Here is a 15669-nt window from a genome sequence, read left to right as displayed (position 1 = left end):
TTACTTAAATAATATCAACAGAATAGAATATTCTCTTAGCATAATGATCTCTTTCAGCAAGGTAAACACAGACTCAAAGATAAGACATTTAATGTAAAACTGTCCAGGGAAAAGTCAAGCTCGAAAAAAAGAGAAAGAAATCATTTTTTCCAATATGCTACATCAATTATAGGCTTCTGATTGTGCCCACATGAGCATATAGCTTTTTTATGTTTTTACTTTTTATTTCTTTTTACTTTCTTTTGTTTGCCTGTGTTTTTTTCCCATTGACCCCCTCCTCCCCACACCTCCCCTCTACAGCCTTCACCACACCATTGTCTGTGTCCATGGGCTATGCATATGTGCATGGAAGTTCTCCGGTTAATCTCTCCCCTCCCAACCCCAACCCCCACCTTCCCTCTGAAATTCATCAGTCTGTTCCATGGTTCGATGTCTCTGGATCTATTTTGTTCATCAGCTTATTTTGTTCATTAGTTTCCACATATGAGCGAGATAATGTGATACTTCTCTTTCTCTGACTGGCTTATTTTGCTTAGCATAATGCTCTCCAGGTCCATCCATGCTGTTGCCAACGGTAATAGCTCCTTGTATTTATAGCAGCAAAGTATTCCATTGTGTAGATGTACCCCAGGTTTTTTATCCACTCATCTGCTGATGGGCACTTGGGCTGTTTCCAGATCTTAGTTGTTATAAATTGTGCTGCTATGAACATAGGGGTGCATATATTTTTTTCTGATTGGTGTTTCAGGTCTCTTAGGATATGTTCCTAGAAGTGGGATCACTGGATCAAATGGGATTTTGTCTCCAGACAGAGCCCAGCCCTCCACCAACTTGGCCACTTAAGACAGTTGAACTACAGCCCATTCGCTGAATTCCACAACCAAGTCCTAAAAGACAGCAAGGGCAGCCCCTTTCTGACTAGCCCTGCCCTCCTTGGTCCTCTCTGAGCTGCTGTCCTTGCCTCCTGGCCTCTGAGACCTCTGTGTGGTCTCACTTCTCCCAGGCAAGGACCTGGCCCCTGCTCCGGCAGCCACCTCCTCCCATAGCTGAGGTCAGGCACTGTTCTCTCCCAGGGAGTGCAGTCTTTGCTCCTGCTGCCTCCCATTGTGGGACCTATAAGGAAGGAGATGAAGCTTCAAGGTTAGCAAAGAGAGTTAGGTGGGAAGTACAATAAGTGTGAGGTGTAAAATAGTAATACTAACATAAGATAAACACAGGGCTCTGTGGGAATACTGGTCAGGGAGCTGATAATGCTGCCACTGGGTCAGAGATAGGTCCAGGACAGTTATTCTGCTAATCACTTTCTCTAGTTTCTAAGAGAAAAAGTGGTCAGCGAGGCCGGACACTATAACTTGAAAGAGTATTAACAGCAGTATCCAGGTTTTCAGGGAGTTGAGTTGTCTGCCCTGATTGCAGGTCAGTTTTAGAATGTGCTACAGCAGGTCACCATCCATTTCTTTCATTGTTATAACTGCATGTATGCAATTGCAGCAATACCTCTGCTGTGTCATTCTCTTTCTAGCTTAACAGACAGATAGTTTTAAACCTCTGTATAAACCTATAGTCCAGATACTTTGTTTTTTTAAAAAAATGATCCAAATAATGTGTGTGTGTGTGTGTGTGTGTGTGTGTGTGTGTGTTCTTTGCACTGCAGGAGAAAAGGCCGTCATTTTCTTCGCCTATTGAGCACCACTGTGTACCAAACCGACAGAACAGAGTGGTGTCCAATGGTGACTTCTGAGCAGGGCACTCATTATGGCTTAAATTGCAGTTGTCAAGCATTGTTGTTGATTTTGTATAAATGTACTCACCACTCCCTACGTCCTGTGTGCAGCCAGTTTGCTTGCATAGAAGCTGTTTTGTTTTTCTGATGCTATTTCAAGCTGTTGTTAATATTCTTTAATCCAACTATAAATATACCTTTGGATTCTTTTTCATTTTTAGCTTAAAATTTCAAAGAAATGATGCACTTGGTTCACATTTCACAAAATCAGTTGGCGGTAGTTGGGGGACTTCTCTTCTTGTGCATAGTTTAGACTGGATACAGAGACTATCTCCAAATAGTCCCACAACGGAGAAAGTGTACACATTTATATTATTGGATTATTTAATTCTAAAGCCACTGTATAAACAAGTTTTACCAAAAGCAACATATGTAAAGGCAATGTATACTCTCAGCTATTCTCCCCTTTCTGATTGTCTGTATTCCTCTCATTCCAGGGCTGCCTCCAGTTCTTTCATTCCATGCCCTTACTTGACCTTCACTTTCATACTCAGCTCCCTTCTAGACTATCATAAAGAGAAACGACCTGAAGGATTCCACCAGAAAGGGACTTAGAGGTCTACCTCTTTCAAGTCATGTGCCTTCTAGAGTAGTCATCTCAGGCCATGTGGAAGAAAGTGAAGTGAAATATTTTTGGAGCAATTGGAGATTATCAGCAGCCCATTAAATCTTAGCTCATTGGCAAAACCTAGTTGTGATTATGACTGTACTTATGACCCTGACCATAAATATTTTTTAAAACATATTGGCCAATGCCTACTTTTTTCTGTTTATTCTTCCTTTTCTGTTGAAGACTGTGAGCTCTTAAAGTCAGGGTTTATGCTTCCTCAATTGTGTATTCATTACAGGGATATCTTATGCAATATGTTTGCTGAATTATAAGCTTCAATAAGGCCCTTAACTTCTCTCTCATTCAAAAGTAAAAACAGGACAAATTATCTAAAATTGTTCTTTAGTTTGCGATGATTTATTTTAGTATAGAGATCAGTAGCGTATTTTCATTATTATTATTTTCTTTTCTGAAAACATCTTTAATATAAATACCTTAAAATTTATTTAATATTTGTTACTTTTCAGGCAATTTGACATAGATGATCAATAGGCTATTTATAAGGTAGAATGAAATAGGCCTCCAAGACAACATGAGAGCTATGAACCAACTGTAACTCAAATCACTGTGTAAGTAGAGAAACTCCAAAATCTTAAACCATATCAGCCTTATTCTATATAGCTCCCTTCCAGATTATCGATTTCAATCTTCATTTGTAACTTTATTTACAAATAATGTCAGGCTACCTAAGAAGGACAAGAATAGTATTATCATATACCCTTCACCTAGTTTCCCCTGTTATTAATACTTAACATCGGCTTTGTCATCCTCTCTCTCTCTTCTCTCCCTCCCTCCCTCCCTCCTTTCCTCTCTCTTGCATTCTCTTTCCTGCTCCTTATCCCTTTCTAGATAGATGAAAGATACATAGCTATCAAGATAGTTTTGTGTGTCCTATCTCACAAATTCACATTCTAGTGGGTGAAGAAAGATAATTAAAGACATTAAACTAACAAGAAAAGATAATTCCAGACAGCTATAAATGATTTAGAGCAAATATATTGAGTGACACGTTAAGGTGTGTGTATGTCAAACATATCTCTTGTTGACAAATATATCTCTAAAAATACACACATCTCCTTTCTTAGTGGATGTGATACTGTATGAACAACAGCCTGGTTTGAACCAATCATATTGAACTGGCATTTCCTTTGGAGGCACTCTCAATCTTTCTTCAGCCTATTGAGCCTCATTGTGTACCTATACATTAGAATAGAGTAATGCTGATGGTTATTCCTTGAGAAGGTAATTCATCACGGTTAAGTTTTAGAAGCCAACAAAATATATTAAACTTTTTGAATCATTGAGAATAAATTGCAGACATGTTGACTCTTTACCCCTAAATAGTTCAGTGTATGGTCATAAAGAATATTCCCTTTCTCACTCATAGAATGATTATTCATATCATAAAAATACCATTGCTACTATTACCTAACATATAGACCTAATTCATTGACAAACAGTCTTATAATGTCCTTTACAGCAAAAGGAAGAAAGAAAGAAAGAAAGAAAGAAAGAAAGAAAGAAAGAAAGAAAGAAAGAAAGAAAAACTGCACGCTAATGATTATTTTTATTTTACTTGGAACACTAGAACAGAAGGTCTATGGATATTTTATTTTTACATTGTTTTTCAGATACTTTAAACATATTAAATTATCTTTTAAAAATAAGTGCATATGCTAAATTTTGACACATTGCACCCCACAAACTCATAATATGTGCAGCCTGCTGGATTCATTTTCATGTGGAACTTAAGGTTTCTCCTGCTCCCTCTATTGAATTAAAAGTATCACATCCACTTAGCAGTTCTAGTAGTAATGAGGAAGTACGATAGCACTGTTCTGGATAACATAAGATGTGAATCAACTGTGATCATTCATAGTGACTTATCTATGAGTATTGCAAAATCCATAGAAATAAATTCAGAAGCTGAAACTAATGAAACACTTCTGTTATCGGTGGAAGTGGAGTCCTTGGGGTGCCATGAGGAAAGGAATTTCTTGAGGCCCCCACAGGAGGATGGGGTTTCATGGAAAGCTTTACTGATGATGTAAAATTAAGGGGGTTCTGCTCCCAGGTCCCATCTCTGTCCATCCCACCATGGAAGAAGTCCAATCTTGTCTTCAGCAGGGCCAGAGTCAAAGCCACTGCTCATCATTTCTGCCTCATATTAACGTCCAGTCCAATCCAGCCTCTGGCTAGCTTAGCTTGTTCCCAGCCGCAGTCCATTGCGTGTGGGGTTCGCACAGCCTTGGGCCATGAGGCTACTTAAGGCCACATTGCTATGGAGAGAGAAAGGGCAAGCGCACAGATCAGTGTGGGTCACAGAACAAGGGAGAGCAAGAGTGAACAAGAGCAAGCGAGAGAGAAAGCCCCTTTGGCCATTTTAACCACAGCTTTTGCCCACTTCTGAGGGGGTCCAACCCCTAGTCAGTCCATTGTAACCCAGGCTAGACTGACAGGCAAGCACTTCCCCTGCATCACTGGGACTTCTACTGCCCATGTGCCTATTTCCCCTTTTGTTCTATCCCTTCCCCCAGTGATCTGCAAGGAATGGGCCAGTGGTTCCCTGGGGAGCATAAAGCTGTAGCTTTCTGGCGAAGCTGCCCAGATGACCATGATTATAATGCTTGTCCTCCTCTTTGCTCTCTTCCTATTATTAATATTAACTAACTAATTACAATGATAACACTGCACCTAGTCATAATCAAATATGCATCATACATTTCTTGATTGATTTTGTAAAACTCAGACAAGATAACTTGGAAATTGAAAAACAGTCTATGTCAAAAATAGTTTTTGTTTAATATTTTAAAAAATAAAGATTACACTTACCTTTTAATTTTGGTGTCTTATATAAGTTTCTATGAAAAAGTGGTTCTGTTCATAATGACATTCTAAAATAATTTAACTATGTCTGTGCTCTCCAAATGTTTTCTGGTCATACAACCAAAGTTTAAAAAATTGTTATATTCCCTAATGTGTATATGCTAGCTTACTTATATAACAAATATCTACTAGTGTACTCATATTTTATATTCATTATGAAACTTATCCCTCCCCCCCAAAAAATGCCAAAAAATATCCTAAAGAATGATGTAAAAATAAATATAAATAAAAATTCTAACAATTTCTGTCTTGACTTCATTGGATCATCTTGTATACCCGCTTGAGGTTCTTGTCCCATGATTTTCAGTACTTCCAGTATGAGCTACTTTCTGCTTTGTTACCTGTTTCAGGTTATTGATTTATGGTGATGACTACTCTTATACTATACAGAGACTTGTTTAAAGGGCTTTTTTTTGAGACATGCTCATTCATTTTCATATACACCTACACAAAGGTCAGTTTTCTTGGGGAGTGTTCCTTCATTCCATATTTGTTTGTAAATATTTGTGCCCCATTGCATGACTGTTACATTTTTACTTGTCATAAAATTTTAGATAAGAAGCTTCAGGAAACATTTGTGTTAGTGATAAGGAATGATGAATCAAAGAGGTGACTGAACAGAAAACGATTTTTACCACAAGCATTACCACCCACCACCTGCTCCTAGAAAATGATTTCACACATTGAGAAGATAAAGAAAACTCCAGAAAGAGCATTTTTCTAAATTAGCTATAATTTCATGTGATAAGGAAATAAGAAAGACACAGCTAAAGCCTACATATGTGTCTGTCAAACATTTGCACAATTGTTTCAGCCCTAGCAATCATAAGGTAACTAAGTTATTAGATCTTGGAGCGCAGGGCTCGTGTTGTTCTTTTTTTTTCTTAATATGTTTTATTGATTTTTTACAGAGAGGAAGGGAGAGGGACAGAGAGTCAGAAACATCAATGAGAGAGAAACACCGATCAGCTGCCTCCTGCACACCTCCTACTGGGGATATGCCCGCAACCAACGTACATGACCTTGACCAGAATCGAACATGGAACCCTTCGGTCCGCAGGCTGACACTCTATCCACTGAGCCAAACCAGTTAGGGCAGTGTTGTTCATTCTTATGTGTCCTAATATGCTTTTTCAGAAACCGGACCTCAACTGTGTGTTGAATGTGGGTTAGTGGATTAATGAATGAATGAGAATTTATACCTTTTCCCCAGATGCAGTACAAGTAATTTTGGTTATGACTAGCAACCTGAATTGCTTAGTACATATAAACTACCAAAAGTTCTGTACGCTCTTGGAAGTCTCAGTTTTCATGGTGCTAAATCTTCACTCCATTATATATAGTTTCATATATTTGTACTTCCCTCAAACTCTATGTTAATAGAAACTCAATTATTACAGTTTGACTTCTGACATTTTTAAACAGTTTTGTCCATAGGGTGCTGTATTATGGTTTTGTTCCCATTTTTCTTACATTAGGTATATTGACCTTCCTGCATATGTGGTTATGATTTTCATTAAATTGGCAACATTTTCATATATTATTTCTTTACATATTTTTTTTTTCTGATTGCTCCCCTAATCCCCCCCAGACCCCCGTCCCCAAGACACACACACACTTCAGGGAATCCAATTACATCCTATATAATAAAAGCTTAATATGCTAAGTGTCAGGATGACTGGCTGTTCAAACAATCAAAGAGTAATATGCTAATGATGTTAAGGCCATTCAACTGATTGCTATGACACACACTGACCACCAGGGGGCAGAGAGTCAACCAGTCATTATGATGTGCACTGACCACCAGGGGGAAGATGCTCTGACTAGTAGGTTAGCTTGCTGCTGGGGTCTTGACAATCAGGACTGAGCAAGAGGGGCTGGACACACCCTGGAGACCTCCTGCAGTCCGACCCTGGATGGCCAACCTCACACATCTCTCCCTGGCCTCAGTAGTGCGCTGATGGTGTCCCTCGGCCTGGCCTGCACCATCTCCCAATCTAGGACTCCTCGGGGGATGTTGGAGAGCCAGTTTCAGCCCGATCCCACAGGGGTAGTGCCGCCCAGCCAGAAGCCAGGCTCATGGCTAGTGAGTGCAGTGGCAGTGGCAGGAGCGTCTCCTGCCTCCGTAGCAGCACTAAAAATGTCCAACTGACGGCTTAGGGAATGGGCCTAAGCCATCAGTCAGACATCCCCCTAGGGCTCCCAGACTGCGAGGGGGTGCAGGCTGGGCAGACTGAGGGACCTCCCCCACCTCCCGCCGCCCCCTGACCCCCAGCACACGAATTTCATGCACTGGGCCTCTAGTATATACTTATAGTAGGCCATTTGACATTGTCCCACAACTAACTGAGGCTCTTTTCATTGTTTTCCTATCTTTTTTCTCCATGTGTTTTATTTGGGATAGTTTCTATTGCTATGTCTTTAAACGCTCTAATCTACTCTTCTGTCTGATCTAATCTGCTGTCAATCCCATCCACTGTATTTTCTATCCTAGATAATATAATTTTTATCTCTAGCAGCGAAACTTGGGTCTTTTTTCATATCTTCACTATCTCTTCTTAGAAAGCTCATACTTGATCTTATTGAGCATTTGTAATATCATTGTAATAACTCCTTTAATTTCTTTGTGTATTAAGTCTATAACAGTCATTTCTGTGTCTGTTTCTTTTTTTAATTTTTCTATGCAATATGGACGACATTTTCTGCCTCTTTGTATGCCTGGAAATTTTTTTACTGATAACAAAAACATTCATATATTTTGTCTGGTTTTTTATTTGTTCTGGACTTTGGGAACTTTAACTGTGTGGGTGCTGGGTATTTTTGTATTCCTTAAATATTTTAAGCTTTAAGTTTCTTCATTAAATTCCCAAGTAGTTACCTTACAAACAGTTTGGTTCTCTAGAGACTTGTGTTCAAGACTTTGTGGATTCCTTCAAGACTTTATTAGGTGGGATCAGAGTAGTTGTTTAATCTAAGTCAGGTGTCATCAAACTATAGCCTGCAGGCCAAATCCGACCCACTGTTGTTTGTATGTCTTGAGGGCACCACTGGAGCACTGTGAGTCACAAAGGCAAAACTGATACTTCTTCCTCCACTCCCAGAGCCTGTCACCCCACTGTTCAGACCTAGCATGGGCTGCCACATAAAGGCTAGGGACCTCACTGTTGACAACTGCTGAGCTTCAAGCAGTAGAATCTCAGTCTATGAGTCAGCAACTTAACAAGTCAGAAAAATTGGAAGTACTTACATAACAAGGAGAAAACCTCCTTTCCCTACTCACCACTTGACAGGGGGAGCGGCTGGGAGGTAGCCTATCCATGTGGGCATGTTTTATGCCTAATTGCCACTTGCTGGAGACATTCTTGATGGGAAAGCACTGGCTTCAGGGGTAAGGTCTGGCCAGCATGTGGAAAGGGGAGAGTAATGTTATGGATCGAGTGTTGGTGCCTCCCACTCCTCCCAAAGTCTAACCTCCTTGGCCTTTCTGAATTCTAAACTCAGAGATTCCTCTGGGCTCCATTCAGGTTCTCCTCTCCCCAGTCAACAAGCTGAGATACTGGTGAGCCGCCCCCTACTGCAGCGGTTCTCAACCTGTGGGTCGCGACCCCTTTGGGGGTCGAACGACCCTTTCACAGGGGTTGCCTAGGACCATCAGAAAACACATATATAATTACACATTGTTTTTGTGATTAATCACTATGCTTTAATTATGTTCAATTTGTAACAATGAAAATACATCCTGCATACCAGATATTTACATTAGGATTTATAACAGTAGCAAAATGACAGTTATGAAGTAGCAACGAAAATAATTTTATGGTTTGGGGCCACCACAACATGAGGAACTGTATTAAAGGTTCGTGGCATTAGGAAGGTTGAGAACCACTGCCATACTGGATTCCTTCTCTCCTGGATCACTGTCTTATGCTCCCTGTTGTCCAATGTCCGCAAACCATTGTTTCATAGATTTTGTCTGGTTTTTTATTTCTTTCAGGTAGGAGGGTGAATCAGTCCCATTTACTCCATGATGCTTGAAAGTGTAAATTTTTTACTTTTCAAATTTGAAGAAACAAAATATCCATGGGATTCAAAAGTTTGATAAGTTAAGTTTAAAGGAGCCAGGAGCTGGGTTTTGACAGAGAGATTTCTCGTAGGTTTAAGTTCTGTTCTGACAAGAAAGTAACAAGAAAGTAAAATGTCTGCCTTGAGACAAGCAGAGTTTTCAGAAGATTTCCCAAAGGACTTGTGATGGGTCAATAGCAAAATTATCCTTTGTCCCCTAGAAGGCTTTGTCAAGAGGGTTCAGTTTTCATTTAATCCTAAGGGGCTTTGTACATTGTGGAAGGAAAATAGGTCAAGAAGACGGCAGCTCATTAGCCAATGCCATGAACAGGATGATGGAATTGTGTGCTTAGGCAAAAGATGAAGAGCTCGGTTCCTGCTGCATCTATTAAACAGCTAGGGCATCACATATCATAGCAAAAGAAGTGCTGGCAAAAGCAGTGGTTCTCAATCATGATTCTGAGACAATCCAAAGTGCAACAAATGATCTCAAAAAATGTACCAAAATTCTTTCTCCCAGATGCCAAAACTTAAATTAATTTGCTACCCAAACATTGATTTTTCAGATAAAAAAGATGATCTAACCCGTGGTCAGGAAACTGCGGCTCGAGATTCACATGTGGCTCTTTGGCACCTTGAGTGTGGCTCTTCCTAATCCTTAGGAGTACCCTAATTAACTTAATAACAGTGTACCTACCTATATAGTTTAAGTTTACAAAATTTGGCTCTCAAAAGAAATTTCAATCATTGTACTGTTGATATTTGGGTCTGTTGACTAATGAGTTTGCAGCAGCAAAAACAATCAAGTAATTAAACTTCTTGTCATTAATAGTTAATTGTTATTGCAATTGCTCAGATGGGAGATGTGGGTTAGGGAAATCATATCCATCCTTTCTAAAAGTGCTGCAATATTAGTAGAGGTGTGGACGAAGGGGGCCACATGCTGACCTGACAAGCTCAGGAGAGGCCTGCATGGCAGTTTTGCAGACTCAGAGACCTAAAATAACAGATTCCTTGTTAATTGTTCCTGTACCCACCTAAGTATGTGTCCATCATTTTACTTTTTATCCTATCCTAGAGGTTTCCCCGCTTCATTTAACGCCCCCCTTAAATCTGTCACCAATGAATTTCATGTAACCCACCTATGTCCCTCCTTTGATTGCAATGTATGAATACAATTGTAACCCCGCCATTCTTCGGAGCATTATCTCAAGTCGTTGAGGTTCTGCTTCCCGACATGTGTGGACAGTTTGGCTCAAATAAACTCAAAACATTCTTTACAGGTTTCAATGTGTTTTTTACGTCAACAGAGGTGATCATGCAGCCACACAATAAACCTAATCTTTGGGGGACTAAATGGAGTTGGCCTATAGATTTTTCTTTCTCCCTTTTTTTAAAGCACTTCAGAGAATCACTCACTTTCGTAAGGAGTCCACCTGGAGTAGTAAGTCAGTGTTAATGTTTCATGAGAGCTTTCATGTTCTGGAAAACTTACATTGATGTACCTGAAATGCTTGCCTTTGGAGGGTAATGTGGGTGCCCGTGGTGATGCTTTATGCATTACTGAAATGTTTCTTTCACCTGCTGGTGTCTTGTGCAATTGTATTGACACTTAGGACAACATCTTACAGTACTGTGAGCTCCTCTTTTAATCTGACACCTCTGGGATTTTGTGGCTTCCCTAATTGGAAAGAAGAAGAGAAGAAAGGTGTCAAGAAGGTCAACTGGTGAAGAGAAAAAGCAGAATTTTAAACTGTCTTTAAACACAGTAGAAAGACCCAGAGATCTTTTGAACAAGCCCTAGCAATTGGACAATGCATCTCAAAGGTTCTTGACTGAAGTAAAGGAAGCTAAAATGCTAAAGCGAAGTAATGTCTTAAAAACAAGAACATCCTGATGTAAATATTAGTAAATGCTAAATGAAACCATTAAAATTTTGCTTTATTTGCAGCTTTTGAATCAGGCAAAGTCTCTCCTTCACAGGGCAATGTAATGGCTAATGCTCTGGCACTAGAGTTGTGTCTTTTATTCACTGATTACAGCTCTTTGACCTTGTGCAAGTCTTTGACCTCTCTGCTCTTCATCTGTTATTTCCTCATTGGCAGAGTGAACATGGTAATGGAACCTGCTGCATAGGGGTAGGGGAAAGTCAGTGAACTAGTGTATGTAAACGGTGCAATAAATGCTTGTATTACTCTTAATAATCATAAATATCCAGTACAAGCTACATTTGTTTCAATTATCTGGAAATAGGCAAGGAAAGTGACTTGGAGAGCAGAATTGCCCAGGTTGACAGGCTAGGATTTCTGCTGTATTTTGCGTGGAAGTCAACCTCGATCTAACAGTATTGTTTGATTGGGAGCACTTATTTAATAGCTATAGCATTTATTTTTGAGCATTTTGTAGGCAGGGGTTTTTTCCTCCCCCCAAAACCACCAAAGTTTATTAGAAAATGAATACTTCATCTTAATCTTTCAGACTATGTATATAATCTCTATATTCATTTTCCCTTTTTTATTTTCTTATATTTTATTTTATTGTTTAAGGTATTACAAATAAAGGGTGTCCCAAAATTCACCCAAGACATACTTTGGATAGAAAACACATGTTTATAATTAAAAATTGCAAATTTTTTATTCATTCATAAAGTATACAGTATATGCTAGGGCAGGGGTGGGCAAACTTTTTGACTCGAGGGCCACAATGGGTTCTTAAACTGGACCGGAGGGCCAGAACAAAAGCATGGATGGAATGATTGTGTGAACTTATATAAATTCAAAGCAAACATCATTACATAAAATGGTCCGATCTTTTTTTTATTTCAATAGTTTTATTCATTTCAAACATTTTAACAAGAAGAATTTAACACTAATTATTATAATTTGAAACTTCAAAAAATGGAGGAATCATAGCACAGTAACATACCTTATATTGAAGATGGCAAAGGCAAAATAAAATTGCTTAACAAAGGAAAGGTACAAAAGCCTTTCAAATTAAACTTAAATATAATAAAATAATTTAAAACTAAAACAAATAGAAAAGAACAAAATGTGTAAACAGTAAATTAAACATTTTCTTTAGTGCCACTTCCAAATTATGCCCCGGACGTAGATGTAGATGGCAATGTAGACTGGGTTGAAAGGTTTTTGGTCTTTAAGACATCAACTTCAGTGGGAACAGTGTTGTTGGTCTCCTTTTTTAGCTAATGCATCAAAGTCTGGAGTTAGTTTTGTTGTGGCTATTCTCAGGATAGATCTGAGGAGTTGGTCAGTTAAGCTGGATCTGTGAGGGGCTTTGTTGATGTTCATGACGCTAAATGTCTGCTCACAAACATAGGTTGACCCAAACAGCACCAGTATCTTCTGTGCCATCCTCCGGATGTTTGGGAAAGTGGCTTCATTAAGTGAAGCATAAAAGTCTCTTAGTTCAAGAGAGCTGAATTTCTCCTTTAGGACAAAGTCAGACTGAAGATCGATGAGTTCCAGTTGCACCTCTTCTGGTGCTGTTTCAGGGTTTTGTGACAAAGGACAGGCCACCAGTTGAAGGGACTGGTCAATTTTTTCAACATCAGAAAACTGACCATAGAATTCTGCATGCGGGTCATCCAGTGATTTGCTGTATTTCTTCACGTTTTGGATGGTCTCCTTCTGTGTGGCTAGTGTGGCAAAATGAGTGAAGACTTTGTCTGAAATTTGTCTGGAAAAGAAAATCAGCTTCGATTTGAAGGCTTTCACATTAGTGTACACGTCATGTACATACTGATCTTTTCCCTGTAGCTTCACATTTAGCTCATTCAAATGTGAAAATAGATCTACAGCAAATGCAAAGTCACACAGCCAATTCTTGTCACTCAGCTCAGTAAATTCATCAGACTTCCCCTTCAATTAAAAAAATGCACCAATCTCTTCTTTGAGCTCGCACACTCGTTGGAAAACTTTGCCCAACCTCAACCAGGGCACACAAGAGTGGTAAAGTAAGTCGTGGTGATCCGAATCAGTTTCCTCCAGAAACTTAATAAACTGCCGGTGCTGAAGTCCCTTTGCTCAAATGAAATTAACAAGCTTTACGACTGGATTAACAACATGATTAAGTTGTAGTATAGACTTGCACAATGATTCCTGGTGAATTATACAGTGAAGTAAAATAACATCTTGGTTAGGGTTCTCCTCTTTCACTTTATCCTGAATTCTTTTTAGCAGTCCAACATTTTTTTCCAGTTAAATTTGGAGATCCATCTGTCGTGACATTAGCAAGTTTACTCCATGGTAGCTTCATTTTCTTGATGACAGTAGACACCAGGTCATACAAGTCCTCTCCCCGTGTTTTTCCTTTCAGTGGCTCCATGGCTAAAAACTCCTCTGTAATTTCAAAATTGTCACTAATCCCTCGGATAAAAATTAAGAGCTGAGCAGTGTCCTTGACGTCATTACTTTCACTCAATGCTAGTGAATAAAACTTAAAGAACTCTGCCTTACTATTTAACTTGCTGGCAAGTCTTCATCAATCAGTTCCACTCGATGAGTCACTGTCCTGCGCGATAAGCTGAGTTTTTCAAACTTGCCTTTGCTCTCTGGACACAAGAGACCTGCTGTCTCTATCATACATTCTTTCAAAAACTCGCCTTCAGAGAGAGGTTTGCTAGCTTTTGCTAATTGGAATGATAGCATAAAACTTGCTTTGGTAGTTGTCTCTTGAATTGCAGTTTGTCTGTGAAAGAAATTTTGCTGAGCCTGTAATTTAGCCATCAACCTCTGTGCAGTAGCCTCCCGTTCTTGAGGTGACTGCTTGCTAGCATAGTTGCCATGCCTTGTGGCAAAGTGATGGCTGAGATTGTACTCTTTGAAGACTGCAAGTGTTTCCTGGCATATCAGACATACCAGCATTGATCGAACTTCTGTGAAAAAATATTTTGTCACTACCTCTTAAACACTCGGCATTCACTGTCCACTTTCCTTTTCTTTGGTCCACTCATGTTTAATATTGGGCTAAAACCAACAGTACCGTTCTCTTATTAAATTCTTTACTAAAATAAGACAGTGAAGTATAAAAACAAGTGATTAAATTGGCTCTACTATAACATTTTTGGTCTTCTAAAAAATATATATATAACAAAATCATCTCAAAAAGTTCAGACATGGGACAGAGGCACACCCTGTCCATAGAGAACAAACCCTTTCCTCCATAGGAAACCTGTGTCTCTTTCAAACAGGCCCGTTGTTTATGGTAACACACATAGCTGCACATTGCTGTGTCTTCCAGACACACTTGTATGGGAGGTGCTAGGGCAGTGCAAAACATGGGTAACCAGTAGTTACCACAAGCACTTCCGTTACTGGCAAAAAACAGCCGCAGTGCACATAGTGTGAAAGAGCCCATTATCAATGTCAGATTGCATCCACTGGACTCTATGAAAACAACCAAGTGCCACTTTTAAATGCCCATTGCAATAGTTTTTCTTATTAAAAGTTGGAAATGGCAGGATATTTATGTATACCCCTACTGTGACAGCCTGGCAGAGCATTACAAAGGAGAAAACCCAGCATCTGGTGATGTCCATAAGTACAAGACTTCAGGCTGTCATTACCAGGAAAGGGTTTCATCCAAGTATTAGATGTGAACATTTGATTTTCAGTTTTTCATTTGTCCAATTACTTCTGAAACCCTGAAATTAAGCGAATGTGTAATAAAATCTTTAGTTCATCACATTTCGATACAATCTTTTAGTTCAACCCACTGATTAGGGTTCGTTCACACTAGCCGTGCTGCCGTTGCAGTGTGGTGCAGTACTGCAATGCAGCGCAGCTAGGGTTAATGCAGGGTACACAGGTTTCCATCATGTTTGCGTTGATGCTAATGTGCAGTGGTGCATGTTAATACAAATGCCCTGTAGCACGCATTTTTACAGGCGCAAGGGGAGAAGCCAACGCAGCGCAAAATGCATTTGTTTTGCCTCTAACACATGTGGTTAGTGGCCAAGGTAGCGTCACTGATACCGCATCCGTATCAGCAAAAAAATGCAGCCGCAGCATGGCTAGTGTGATATGTCCTCTGTGTGTCTTTTTCCCAGCTGTGCACGACCGCAGTGGGGAAAAAAAACTGCAGTGGATACAAGCCCTAAAAGCTGAAAGTCTTTGTTGTTTTATTAACAAGTCATTGTGATGTACAGAATGTGGGAACAGGAAAAAATTGTGTTTGAGTAGAGCTCTTAATCTTACCTCAGAAAGGCTCTGATACTGTGCTCTCCAGGGGCGTGTCTCCCTACATCACCACAAGAACGTGTCTATGCATTCCCAGGGTGATGTCAGGAGACGCGTTTTCGGGCATTACA

The sequence above is a fragment of the Myotis yumanensis genome, unplaced genomic scaffold (assembly GCF_028538775.1).
Source record: "Myotis yumanensis isolate MYYU_CA2020_CCGP unplaced genomic scaffold, mMyoYum1.0.hap1 SCAF_3, whole genome shotgun sequence".
Taxonomy (NCBI): domain Eukaryota; kingdom Metazoa; phylum Chordata; class Mammalia; order Chiroptera; family Vespertilionidae; genus Myotis; species Myotis yumanensis.
This window is presented reverse-complemented; position numbering follows the sequence as displayed.